This window comes from Drosophila miranda (genome assembly GCF_003369915.1).
Source record: "Drosophila miranda strain MSH22 chromosome Y unlocalized genomic scaffold, D.miranda_PacBio2.1 Contig_Y2_pilon, whole genome shotgun sequence".
Taxonomy (NCBI): domain Eukaryota; kingdom Metazoa; phylum Arthropoda; class Insecta; order Diptera; family Drosophilidae; genus Drosophila; species Drosophila miranda.
In genome coordinates, this window is record NW_022881614.1 from 27728603 (window position 1) to 27742852 (window position 14250).

Below are 14250 nucleotides of genomic sequence, written 5' to 3' on the forward strand. Positions count from 1 at the left end.
ACTGCTTAACTCTATGCCTTATGGTGCTTTTTCTGCCGTGAGTGCCGGGTGGATCGTGGATTGTGGATCCGAGCGCCCCTCCGAGCGCGCGAGAGCGAGTTGGGACCGGGGCGCACGGAGTTGGCACAGTCCGCGGAAATTGTTTACGGCTGGCCTGAACATCCTCCCCCCCCCTTGCAGGATTGCAAAGTATAATGGGGTGGCCTATGGCTAAGCGTACGCCCCGGACCCGATTCATCCCAAAAAAGGCGCTCTGGACTTGACAAGGACGTCGACTCAGTGTCGCTCCACGGTCGGATAGGCGTGAGGATGAGCAAAACGGGGGTTGCTCTTGAGGAATCTGCGGGGAGACGAGTGTGTCGTTCGTCGTGAGCCGATATAGATGGCGACGGTACAGTCGCGGCTGAGCGGGCTGGACGACGAGGGCGGCGTTTTGCATGGTTCGATTTAGATGGCGACGATGCTCCCGAGGCTGAGCGGGCCGGACGACGAGACGTGGGTACGTGGAGTAGCGTGTGGTTGTTTTTGCCGGAGTGTTGGTGAGCCAGGCAGTTCCCGCAATACTGGTTGATAAGGACAGCTCGGAGTTTCTCTTCGGGACTCAGGAGAAGAAATTGGTGGTAGGTCCGTAGCGGATGGACTCCTTGGCAGATTCGACAACGGTAGGAGCCAATTTCCCGAGCACGTCGGTTCTCCCTGGTGCGGTTGGCGCGGGGACGTGGGGCCATATCTGGGTGCGGAGAACTTCGAGTTCAGGCTTGAATTCGGTCCGGAGCGTAGAGCTTTCATACAGTGCATATTTTGGAAATATTTCCGTCGGTCAGGAGACCGTTCGAGAACTTCTGCGGAGGGAGCTGGAAGGAAATTGCTGTCGTAAAAAGACCCCGAGTCTTCTACCAGTGTGATAGGTCGTCTGGAAATTTGACTCGAGAACGTTGAGATTTGATTCATCACCTGAGGCACTGGACCTGTGAGTACCCAGCCGAAAATGGTCTCCTGCCCGAGCAGAGAGCCACAGATGTTGGTCAATGAGCCACTTAACTGAATGGACGGAAGGATATTCGCGGCCAATTCCGGAATAACGTAGGCTGTGGCATTTAGTTGTAAGCCCGGCTTAGTCGGAGAACGGATGGAAAAACTGCAGAGCTTCTTTGACTGAGCGGATACGGCATTATTTAGGCCGGAGATCTGTGCCTGGATACGTTGGAATGGCAATTTGATCATGTCCACAAGACGTTCTGTAATGAACGTCGCCTCTGAGCCAGAGTCGATCAGAGCGCGGGCGTGGAAAGTTTTTCCCAGGTGGCAAATATTAACGATGGCCGTGCCTAGGAGGACAGCACTCTTACCGGAGGCGAAATATGACTGAACGTTTGGCTGGGCTTCGGACGAACTTGGATTTTGTACGCTTGGTACTCGTAGATGTAGCTCAGGCCACGCTGAGGAATTTTGTGCCGTTGTGGAAATCGCCTCGCTGGAGTTTGCTGGATTGCTACGGTGCAGAAGCGTATGGTGCCGGTCTCCACAAATTATGCAATTGTGGGCGCTTTGGCATGCTCGTATCTATCTGGTGGCCCCTTGCAAAGCAGTTCAAACAAAGCTGCTTTTGCTTAATGTAGTCGGAGCGAGCGCGAGCATTTGAAGGAAGTAAGGGCAATCCCGGATTGGATGATACTCTTTGGAGCAGAGATCACACGTGCTCCTCGTTTGATTCACTGTGGTCTCGAACGAGTGGGCACTCCTAAGATAAGGACTTCCTTGAGACCGAAACGGATTGCTTCTCGAATTGTCTGCAGTGCGTATGCTCGCCCTGGAGTGGGCCTGAGTCTCCATGCCTGGATGGTCGTCCTCGGTCACTTCGAGAGACAGGTACCGCTCCGCCAGGAACTTGTCCATGGCGTGCCAGGTGGGAATTTCGGACATGTGCGTCACGGATTGCTCCCAAAGCTCTAAGGTCATCTTTGGCAGCTTAGCGGAAATGAGGTACACTAAAACTCCGTCAGCGAAAACGCTGTCTGTGGAGACCTCGGAATGGGTGAGTGTCGTGAGGCACTTGTGGACGGCCCTCTGGAGCTCTTTTAGCGCTGCTGCTGACTCGGTACGGGTTTGGGGCAGACTGAAAAGGATCTTCAGCTGGGCATTGAGTATCAGCCTCCTGTTTTGGAAACGCTCACGGAGGGCGTTCCATGCGGACGCGAAACCCTCGTTCGTAAGTGGAGCCTGTGCCACTATGTCGTGGGCTTCACCGCTGGTCTTTTTGTTGAGGTGGAACAGTTTTTCCACTGGAGCCAACCTTGGGTTTTTCTATGTAGATGGCGGTGAACAGGTCTCGGAACGTGGGCCACTGCTGGTAGTCCCCACTGAAAACTTCAGTGTCACATGGAGGGAGGCGGCAACCGCCGGAAGTCGGCACTTGAACGGCCAGTTGCGGCGTGTGAGGGACAGTCGGGGGCTCGAGCTGATCGTTCAGTTCGGCCAGGCATTGCGCGTAGACCGCGTAGCAGTCATCGTACATCTCTTGGACATAAGCTACACCCTCTGGATCCTCTTCCGCCATCGTCACCGAACAGGCCGCGAACTCCGCGTCCACCTTTGCCCACAGGCTTCGGAGTTGTTCTCGATGGACTTGGGAGAGCGAGCGGGTTGGTGTGCTAGCATCTGGAGCGCTGAGCTTCTGGTCGAAGCGGGTCAGTCTGATTGCAGCCAAGGCAAACTTAGACTGTGCGGAACTTGCGGCCATAGTGCTAGGAGCCGTGCGAGGGACTCCCGAGGGGAGCAAAAAATCCTCGAAGGCATGTGGTGCGTGAGCCCTGGACGTGGTCGGAACTCGCTCAGCTGGGGCCGGACGGGAAGATGTGGGCGTAGTGACTGAGCCGTTGGAGCTGGGTGGATGGGTCAAACTCAGCGAACTCACCCGCTTAAACTTCTTGCGAGATTTCTTCTCAACAGTGGGCATGTTTGCTGATGGATGGCGGAAATGGCGACGTGGAAGTTCAGAACTACGAACCGTGGATATGTGGTTTTGGTGGAATTTATTGCGAGTATTTAAATTATGGAAATAGTACACCGTGGCCGGAATATATAGATATAAATACTACGATTGAACTACGGTTAAAAACAATATACTCTCGAAATGCAGGGTAGCGCGTCACTTGGCGTTCCGTTACGGTCAAGCGCGGCACCGAAAAATATTCTCCCAACAACTACAACGCAGGCAAACGGTGGAGAAGCGAAAGCGAAAAGAAAAACGAAAAGAATGCACCGCTGCTGCTGCTTGTATGTGTGTATGTATGGCTGTAAGTGCTATGTACCGCGGCTTGGGTTGAAGAGATGTCAAACAAGGGGTAAAACAGGGGATAACCGTTTTATATACAATATGTATGTATATTATATATGTACATAGATGTGCAAGAATATGCTAATTTAAAATGCGTACGTATAGATATGTAAGATAAATACATACATGTACATATGTGCAGTATGTATGGATCGTAATTTTGTTGGTAGTATAATTAGTTAAATAAGGAGGCGCAGTGATTTGTTATTTTATTTCCTTATAAAACCGACAAACTATGGAACGTTGAGCATGCACGGAATAAACCACAAAAATAATTGCAAGAATATGCCTTTATGTTTGTTGCCAGCCGCTTGGATTGCGTTGCGATGTGTACATACATGTACATATGTATGTATGTTAGCAACGAAAGCTCAGCTGGTAGCTGGGAGAGGTAAGAATGTTATTTACACTGGATCGGAAGCTGAACGCAGGAGTTAGCTCGGATCAAATTAAACCTTTGGAGAAGTAGGAAGCCACAACCGTTGGCAGAACGAAGTATGGTTTAATTTGGAGCTAGAGCGAGAAATAAATACATATGTACATATGCCACGGGAACTCGGACTGGGATGGAAAACTCGCACAAAATCACTGCACTGTTGTTAGGCACAATCGAAGAGTACTTATCTTGAACTTGGAGCGATCCGCCGATGCTGGCTGGGGTGAGCTTCTCCTTATGGGGAGGGCGAAGATCCGGCTCTAAGGACCAATGTTTGTAGTGGGGCGGATCGAAGCTCAACTCTCCCACAACGCAATTGATGTAGCCGTCATAAGAAATGAAAACCGTTATGTTTCGTGGTATATATATAAATATGTGTGTGTGTATTTGGTTGGACGGTCGCGCGGTAGATCGGCCGTCTGAAGCGGGGGTGAAATCGTAACTGCTTAACTCTATGCCTTATGGTGCTTTTTCTGCCGTGAGCGCCGTGTGGATCGTGGATTGTGGATCCGAGCGCCCCTCCGAGCGCGCGAGAGCGAGTTGGGACCGGGGCGCACGGAGTTGGCACAGTGCGCGGAAATTGTTTACGGCTGGCCTGAACACAGTCAAAGCCATGCCAGAAGCCGCTGGGGAAACCATCAGATGAAGCAGAAAGCTCCACTACGGAAGGCAATTCCCAGTCGGTACCAAAGGCAATTTCATAATCCCACATTCCGTACTTGAATGATTTCGCATCTGTGTGCCATCGAATAAACAATAAGCCAATTAATCGAGCTTTTTCCAAGGATATGATGGGAGCATGGGAGCAATTTGGTAACAAAACTCACCGGCATTTGCGGGCTCGAGGCCACCGTTTCCGGGGCTGGAGATGGGCGTGGAGGTGGCGGGCCCCCCATGTGACCTGCTGACGTTGCCCTCCGGCAGTGACAATGAACCATCGGCACTCGCATCTAACTCGAGCTCCAGCGGCGGCGAGTTTTCCCTCACACACGACATCAGGCCGGAAGACATGCTGGAACGAAACAACAAAACAAAAGGGTTTTTTATGAGCTGAAATGTAACAAATATTTTGATGTTAGAGCTACTCCTTGGACTGGGATGGATGGTTCCGCGATGGTTCCCGTCACTCACTTGCCCCGACACCTCGCTAATGGATCGATCGTCCTAATGTCACAGCTCCTAACAGGAATGGCAAGGATGGTGGGGAAATTAAATGTCACATTGCAATCGCGATAAAAGCCAACCAAACTGACAGCAGTTCAGCGTGAGGAAAAGGTGGAGAAGGTTACTCCGACTTTTGCAGACTTTAAATTATTTTGCACTCATTTTGTCACTATTCTTTAACCACATCATAATTAATATGTGTGTGGGACCCACAACCCACTTGATCAATGAATCAACCAATAAATAAATGCCATGAGGCCCAGACCCAGACACAGACCCAAGCCCAGGCCCAAGAGCAAAATGCATTGTCCATTTGTGCAGTAAATTCGCTTAAAATTGAAATTGAAATGGAAGAGCCGCTGCAGCGGTGCAGGCCGGGCGGCGGGCCAAAGGCATTTCAAGGAAAACTATTTTCAAATAAGAATTCGTCTTCGCTGCTGAACTCTGTGGCCTGCTGCCTGTTGACAACGTGGATGCGATGCCGCTGCCTTTGGCTATTGTATTGTTTCTGGCTTCTTTCGGCGCCAGACGAATGAGGCGGGACGTGAGTCATGGGGGTGAAGTGATTCACTCCAAGCTCGGGGATGCCGAATGATCACAGACGCTGTTATATGTACATATGTATGTTTATACGGGTATATATATTAATTTATGTGTATTTTCTCATTTCTTAACAATTCGAAGCACGTTTACTTTTCCCCTGGCAATCGCAGAGTACAGATCCATCAATGGAAGCCACAGCCACGCCACAGCCAAGAGCCACTGTTTTCTTATATTTGTCAGCACTATCTATATAGAAACTATGGGCCCAAGGAACACACCAAAAATCCAAAATGCAGGTGCAATTTAAGTAGGTGTCATGCCTGTACTGTAATTTGAAACCCTTAAACCCATTTTTCGTAGCATACTTTCGGGCACCACATTTGTGTAGAATGCATGTAGAAATCACGTAAAATGTACATTTGAAGGCGGGGAAAGACTCGGAACAGTTGAGCCATTTTGAAGATGGGCTACATGATTTTTACACAACGAACGAAAGCGACCTTTTCCAATAGATATGGGGCTTTAGAATTTTTGAATGAAATATATTTTTTCTTTTCGGAAAACATGTCCTTTTTTATAGACCAGACCGCACCAGAAAGCCCTGAGAGCTAACCTAGTTAACGCAGTTAGCCTCGTTAGTCAAGCAGCCAGCTCCATGTGTGTCCCAAAGTATATACCCTCTTCACACACACCCCTTCAGTGCGCCTCGCGCGGGTGGCAGTTAAAGAATTTTTTTTCGCATCGAAATGGAAACTGCAGCCACGGAATCGTGTCGCCACTTGTGGGTGCAGTAACCATGGCACGCCGATGGGGATGATGATGATGAGCAAAGCAATCCACACACAACTGGAAAATTTTCATTTCGTTTTAGCGTTGATTAATTAAATGGAATGACTGCCACCAGGGGGGTCTGGAGTCTGGATCACAAAATATGGTTTGGCATAGAATTTGGGGGAATGCCAAGGCCGAGTTCATTACGGACTGCTGCCAATTGAGCTGGGAGTGTGTGGTAAATTAGTGCACTAGCTATTCCTTGATAATTCTACGATTTGTGGAATCATTGATGTATGTAGAATCATTCGGGTTTCCCCAAAAGCAACGCCCAAGAGGAGCCACACGAAAAGGCGTCCACATTTGGCGACAATACAGACCGTGTACGGGGCGACATACGATATCATCTGTATCTGTGGACGAGTGCGGGTATCTCAACGGGAAAATCTAACAAGTTAACTTTGACTTTCATTTGCATTTTGCAGATGGGCACACACTCTCTAACCTCACGATACGATACCTCTGCGGTGGCAAAGGGGGCAAACATTGAACAAAAACTATCCTCGAAAGCCGTATCTTTCAATACCCTTTCGGGGTCTTTCAGACTGGTAACATAACAACTCCAGAGGGGAACTTCCAAACGATCCTTTTTATTAAATTAAATTAACAAATTAAATTAACAAATTATCTGTTAATAATGGTACTTAGATTAAAAGCGGAAAAAGATAAGTTAAAAGTTAGCTAAATTTAAATGATTATAAATATTGCATGCAATTAGTTTAAGAGACAGTTCAGGGGATAGGGTTTGACAGAGGGAGTTATAATTATGGCATAAAACCCAAAGGTTCATGATCAGCATAATTAGACCTACATATGGGTAGACGGATAGGCCTAAAAGTACGGGTAGGTCTGGATGGAACGGCCAAGTCAATCTGACCCAAGACAGTTTGGGAGTCAACAGTCCAAGAAGGAGCTTGTGCACGAACATTACGCCATTGCATATTCTGCGATGGTGCAACGACGGCAGGTCGATAAGATTTAGCCTAGACCGGTAGGGTGGCAAGATTCTACCCGAGTCCCAGTTAAAGTTCCGAAGGGCAAAAATTAAAAATTGCTTTTGCACGGATTCAATAACAGCCTGCTGCTCTTTATACTGCGGGCTCCACACACCAGAACAATACTCCAATATAGGACGTACTAACGAGATGTACAGTTGTTTCGTAACGTACGGGTCGTCAAACTCCTTGGACCAACGCTTGATGAACGCTAAAACACCCTTAGCTTTATTTACAGTTGCAGCTATATGGGTGTTGAAACACATCTTATGATCAAAAAGGACTCCGAGGTCATTTGAACTCGAAATTCGCTCAAGGACATGATTTCCTAGAACATATGAGACAAAATGAGGAGCGCGACGGTAAAATGTCATAAGTTTGCATTTGGAAAGGTTCAGAAAAAGAAGATTAGTTGAACACCACAATAGTAGTTCACTTAGATCAAGTTGATCTAAGATCTAGAAGATTCGTTGGGAACCCTAATAAAGAGAGCTTTTGAATAAGCAGAGCATGGTTCACAGAATCGAATGCCTTGCTGAAGTCCGTAAAAACTACATCCGTCTGCAAACCAATTTGAAAACCCCGGTGGATTAGGTTAGAAAACTCAAGAAGGTTAGTCGATGTTGAACGATGTCTGAAAAAACCGTGTTGCGACGGAGATATCAAGCTGCAACAAAGATGTTGCAGTTGCCGGGTGACCAGGAACTCAAGAAGCTTCGGGATGGCGGAAAGCTTTGCGATACCACGATAGTTTTCAATGTTTGATCTTGAACCTTTTTTGTGAAGCGCAATGATGTAGGACTCATTCCAAATTACTGGGAGACAAGACTGTTCCAAGGAGAGGTTGAAGAGAAAGGTCAAGGGCTTGCAAAGGGACTGGGCACAGTGTTTTAAGATGCAACTTGGTACCTTATCTGGACCACGCAGAAAACGATATGTCCATAGATGACAAACCTTCCAGAACAACGCTTTCCTCGAAAAAGGGCAGAAAAATGCTGTTATCTTGAGGTAGCTGGTACGGATACGGAGTGGATGCGTTGTAAATATGAGACGAGTACGTTGTTTGGAAAAAGTTAGCGAATAAATTTGCAATACCAACAGCAGAAGCTTCTGTTTTGTTCTGGTAATGAAGGGACGGAGGAAAAACGTTTGACTTGCGCTTAGAATTAACGAACGAATAGAATTTTTTAGGATCACTACGAAAGTTACTACTACATTGTGAAAGGTAATGATTATAACACTGACTATTGACGGCAAGGAACAGAGAGCCAGCGGAGAAGTATAGAGCTAAGGCCAACGTGGAGCCCGACTTCTGGTACTTTTTATAGAGCCGGGATTTATTATTTTTTAAGTATGACAAATACTTGGAGAACCAGGGAGGCTTGGACGATACAGGTACAGTGATATCTGGAACAAACGTATTAAGGGCGGAGTAAATAGAACTATAAAACGAGTTAACAGTTGCATCTATGTTCGGGAATGAATAAAGAAACGACCAATCAACACGCGAGAGATGTAGATCTAAATCCATAAAGTTTGTTTTGCGAAAACACTTTATGTGACAAGGAGCCATGGAACTGTCAGCACCTCCAGATTGTGTACACTCCAGTGATATCAACAAAGTTGGATGGTAAGGATCTTCAGGGAGAGATATTGGGCTTGCTCTAGATACAGTAGCAAGAGAACCATCGTTAACAAAAAACGAGGTCAAGAAGTCTGTCCCTAATGTTTTTAACGGCATTAATTTGGACAAGGGAAATATCCGTTAGCCCATTGATAAAGTCATAATGGCAATTGGGAAACAACAGGTTAGCGTCATCACAAGGCAGCCAAGAAAGAAATGGGAGGTTAAAGTCCCCCATGACAATAATTCGATCATTGCACCCTAATGTAGAAACAACATAATTAATTGCTGAAAGGTGGTGTAAGTAAAGCTCATCATCAGACCTGGGAGGAATGTAAGAGCAGGTTAAATAGAAAAATGCGGAGCCAACACGAACTTTGACTGCAACAAATTCAATTCCATGAATGTTATTGAATGGGAATAACTCAGATGAGAAAACAGATTTAACTGCAATCAGAACCCCACCTGCAAAAGATGGGCGGTCCATTCTATAAATAGTGTAACTATCAATGAAAATTTCGGGATCATTGACAGAGGAGTTAAGCCAGGTTTCGGTAAACGCGATGGCATCGAAATCAAAGGACGCGCTATTAGTATGAATTTGACGCAATTTTCCCAGCAAACTGCGAACGTTCTGATAGTGCATGGAAAAATAGTACATCAGTTTTTTGGAGCATGTTCGGTAATTCTTGGATTCGAGTTCGAATCTTTGAGAAGGAACTCATGCACAATTGTATGCTCAGGCCATATTGACGGTTCTAGAGAACAGGATAGTAGAGAATCAGGGAGAAGAATTTTAAAGGATGATATGTTGCGCTTATGTTTAAATGTAAATTTAGTCACAACTATATCAACAGGCGAAGTGTTAAGTTTAGCGGCAAGATGTTGTTTAACATCCTCCGTTGTAGCCTCAGGAATAAGACGAGAAACAAATATTGCTTTCCGAGGGACCACTGCTTTAAGTTGAAGTCCCGAGCGAGATCGAGATGGTGGAGCCACTCCTAAAAGAGATCTCGGTACAAGGGCAGAGGAATTGGCAGCAATGGCTGTAGCAGGAATTGGAGTAGGAATTGGAGCAGGAATTGGAGCAGGTATTGGCAAGACGTCGTCAGCAACCAGCACACCCGCACTAGGAGCACTCACCGCGTCAGAAGTGACGGCCACAGAAACTGCAGGGATGGGATTGATGCTGTTGGGGAGTTGGGTGCTCGAAGGAAGCACATTGCTCGGTGTAAAGAACTCCGGAGCCACCGTTGGCGGATTTACAGACAACGGCGTGGCATGACTACACGGAAATGCTTCCGATGGATGAAGGTGGGAGGCAGGCGTACCAAACGGATTAGGTTGCAAGAGATTGGTATCATTATGCGGAATTTTCCGTCTAGGCGATTCGCTTTGTGTAAATACTTTTGGAAAGAGTATCATAGCCGAAACAGAAACACAAACAAAACCAACTAACAATAAACAGAGGCAGGCAGCCACTACACAACGAACATTATAATTATGTACAGCTTTTGCATAGACCCAAACAGGGGCTCCATCGAACGAAAGCCAAATAAACTCGGAGAAGAAACTGCATGCTCATCGTACATTGTACGATGCAAAACCCCGCCATTGCGACTGCCACTCTGGGGTATTACCGCACTGAATGGAGCTGTCTGCCATTAACTTTTATGACCAACACTTCGCAGGCCTCGACTTTGAACAATACGCGGATTGGGGGCGGCCCTGAAGGTCGCCGCGAATTGTGAAAATGCCAAACCCAAACCCAAACAAAAGTTAGACACGAGAAACTGCAGCGAAAGTGTAAATTACAAATTGGAATACAACCAATTTGCCACACTTTCATTGTGGGTATTGAATTGAATGGTTTTCTTGAATATTGAATAGTTTGAATAATTTGGGAAGCACTGCGATGATCCAGTCCAATCTACAGGGCTATGCAATGGTTGCACTTTGCTGATGTTTCAAGAACTGCGAATGTCACACAATGTATTTGCCAAATGGGCGTTTACCTGATAGTAAATGTGGGAAATATTTGTTCTTAACAGCGACGTTTAAGGTGTAACCCAAGAAATGTGCAATTGGAACACAAAGTAATTGGAGCACAGTACCGATAAGATGCGTCTTGCATTCTCAATAAATTAATCAAATGTTTGTAATAATAGGGATTTTCTATAGGCATCTTAGCACCGAATGGAAAACCGGGGGCTAATCGGTGATACCTTTGTGTATGTCCTCAGGGGGAAGACCTTTTTCCTGCTCTCGCTTACAATGCCATCCTTGTTCTCCTGCTCCCCTGCTCTCTGTGTAAGCTCCCCCTCCGTAGTTCTATTCGGTTGGGGCCTGTTTTCACTCCATTTGACACAAATGAACGGGGACCTTTGCACGCGTAGCCCCCTTCCCATGGCCCCCTTCGCCCATTCGTATCAATCAATCTGTATATGATGAATGGCAGATAGATGATAGAGCATTGAAAATCAATAGGAAAGGGCAGCGAATTCTTATAACAGGGTCGCTGGCTGATGGTGATGACGCAGCGATTGCTGATTCAGATGCTGCCCCGCCGATGTTGTTGATTTCTCGGACTCACTGGTGGCCAGATCTGGTGTGGGCCTGATGCTCCAATTTAGGTGTACCTACCGCGTATCATCGATGCTGGCATCCAAGTCCGAATTCGAAGCCATTGCGGGGGATCGTTTGGACAGATGTCTGTCCCGCAGAATATAGTATTTCCTACATATGTTTGTTTATTTGCCACACACTTGTTCCCTGTTTCGAGAATTATCCGCGATACCCCAACATGTGGCTGCTGGCTACTGGCTGCTGGGTTTTGGGCTTCGGAATCGCAGATGTTGCGGGAGATGGATGGCGGCGGCGGCCTGCGAGTGCAACATTTTATGCGAGTCTGTGCGTGTCCAAGGTCAAGGAGCGCAACTGCGAGGGAGCTCTCTCTTCCTTTCGCTCGGAGAGAAGCCAGAAGCTCTAGAAGCTATACACACATACACTCCGCGCCACACGAATAGCACCGAAAGTTATGGGAAAGCTACAAAAGCTGATTGGAGTTTGTTTTCTCGCTCTATAGCAGAATAAATTCGTTTGTTTTTGTATTTACATAATGCTAATCCGATTTCACAGACTAGGTTTGATTGAAAATGAAATCCCAATCAAATTCATGTTGCCATCCGCATGTTGCCAGGACACGAGACTTGTCCTCTCTTTTCCGTCTGCGCAGGTCCCTTTTGCACTCACGGAAACCAAAAGTGAAGCATACAGCCTGACCTAGTCAACGAAATCGTCAGAGAGAGGCGCCTGATATCAACATATGATAGTGGATGTTATGTTCAGAATAAATTCTCAACCATCTATCGGCATGGAAATATGGGGTATACTTGTTTTTGGAACTTATGTTATTTAAGATTTCCAAATATTTTTTAAAGTGTTTAAAAGGTCGCACGTGTGGTCTTGCAGTGCCACTTTTATGGGCTTCCTTTGCTCACATAAACATAAATTTACTTAACGCCCGACACAAACAGACAGAAGAATGCCTGAAATGTTGCCCTCCGGACTATCCGAGTGCTTTAAAGCAAAGAAATAAATGGTTCTTCAGGGTGGATCCAATAAGCCATTTGTACATATATTTCCTCCATGGGAGAACAACCAAACAATGATTACAAAAGAATTATGAACGAGCGGGATACTCAGTTAGTATGTGTGTTGATATCTCGCTCCCCTCTCTGCCAGATTTCGCACACTGCACGAGGAGGGGTGTGTGTGTGTGTGAGAGAAAGAGAGAGAGAGAGAGAGAGAGAGAGAGAGGATGAGTAAGCGAGTGGAAGTGGTGATCCGATCTGATCTAGAACCGGCAATCTGCCAGATATGGTCATTCTCTATGATTTTTTCGTAGCTACGGAGCAGAAGGGGGGCCAGCCGATTGCAACAGTGTGAAATCACAGGAGCCTGGATACAAAATGTAGCTGTTACAGACAGACGGACATAGCTATATCGACTCGGTTATTAATGCTTATCAAGAATATATGTCCTTATGGGATCGGAAACGCTTTCTTCTGGGTGTTACACACTAAAATACCTTTTGATGCTCTTTGAGTATTGGGTATACAAATAATTCCCAGCAAAAGCCAGCGGCAGAAGTTTGTTCTTTATATCGATTTCCTGCAGATCAAAGATCGCTGCCTGCCCGTTGATCTCTGAGTGTTTACTAATCGAAGCAGCCATCTCAATCCATTGCTCAACCTGCGAGTACTTACCTGATTTCGCTTAGGGAGGAGACTTCTTGAAGTTGAAACAGTATTGGGTACTACAACGAGACCTCTCGTGGGATCTCTGTGGCCTCTGATGTTAGTCGAATCGTTCGAGTTGTCGTTACATGGTTCGAAGGTCTTGGGTGGGTGATCTGAAACGAAGCACAAAGGCACACATTTAGTAGTGATGCAATCGAAGGTGTGGTTGTGGCCCACAATGGAACAATGCCAACACACAAGTTTTGTTATTGGAACTCCTGGTAAGGAAATCAATCAATACATTAGCCGGTCAATGGCCCAGAAAGCGAATTTGAACCCCGTGAACCCCATAGACAAAGTCAAACATCTCTGCTCCCCTCCAGCTCCTCATTGGCCAGTGATAAAGACGAAAATTCGACCGTAAATCTTGATTATCCCCGGGCACAGAGCCCCAGCCCCAGTCCACAGCAAGTCCAGCGCATTACGTAAGTCTGAATACCAAAACACAACGAGGGGGAACGTTGTGAGTTGCTGCGGACACCGCAACTCTACAGTTATACCCGATACTTAGTCAGTATGGCTCTCCTCCGGCAGACGCCGCTAATATTAAACGACACGACAAAGAGTGCGTGCGAGAGAGACAGAAAATCAGTCTGAGCGTGACGTCGGGCGCTGCGTAGCCAGTGCAAATTGATTTGTTCCTTTTGGGTATAAAAATGATCCGATCTGATCCAGATTCAGCAGTCTGATAGATATGGTCATTATCTATGATTCTGCGTTTTTAGTTTTCTCGAATCTGCAATATTGTGGATGCAACAGATTTTCGTCCTTTGTGGGGGCGGAAGGGGGTTGGGCGAAATTCTCAGATATACGTTTTATAGTGAGATCTAACAGAAGTGCGGATACCAAATTTGGTTACTCTAGCCTTAATAGTCTCTGAGATTTGTGGATGCCCCAGATTTTCGTCCTTTGCGGGGGCGGAAGGGGGTGTGGCGAAATTTGGACACGAAACGGTCAAGGTCCGATATCACAGGAGTGTGGATACCAAATTTGGTTGCTCTGGCTCTTATAGGTTCTGA

At 46.6% G+C, this 14250-nt stretch overlaps 1 pseudogene; it reads right to left on the bottom strand.

Annotated features, from left to right (window-relative positions):
- The window catches only part of LOC117192565, a 29434-nt pseudogene extending 17762 nt beyond the window's left edge, over window positions 1-11672 (bottom strand).
- Between the last annotated feature and the right edge of the window lie 2578 nt (window positions 11673-14250).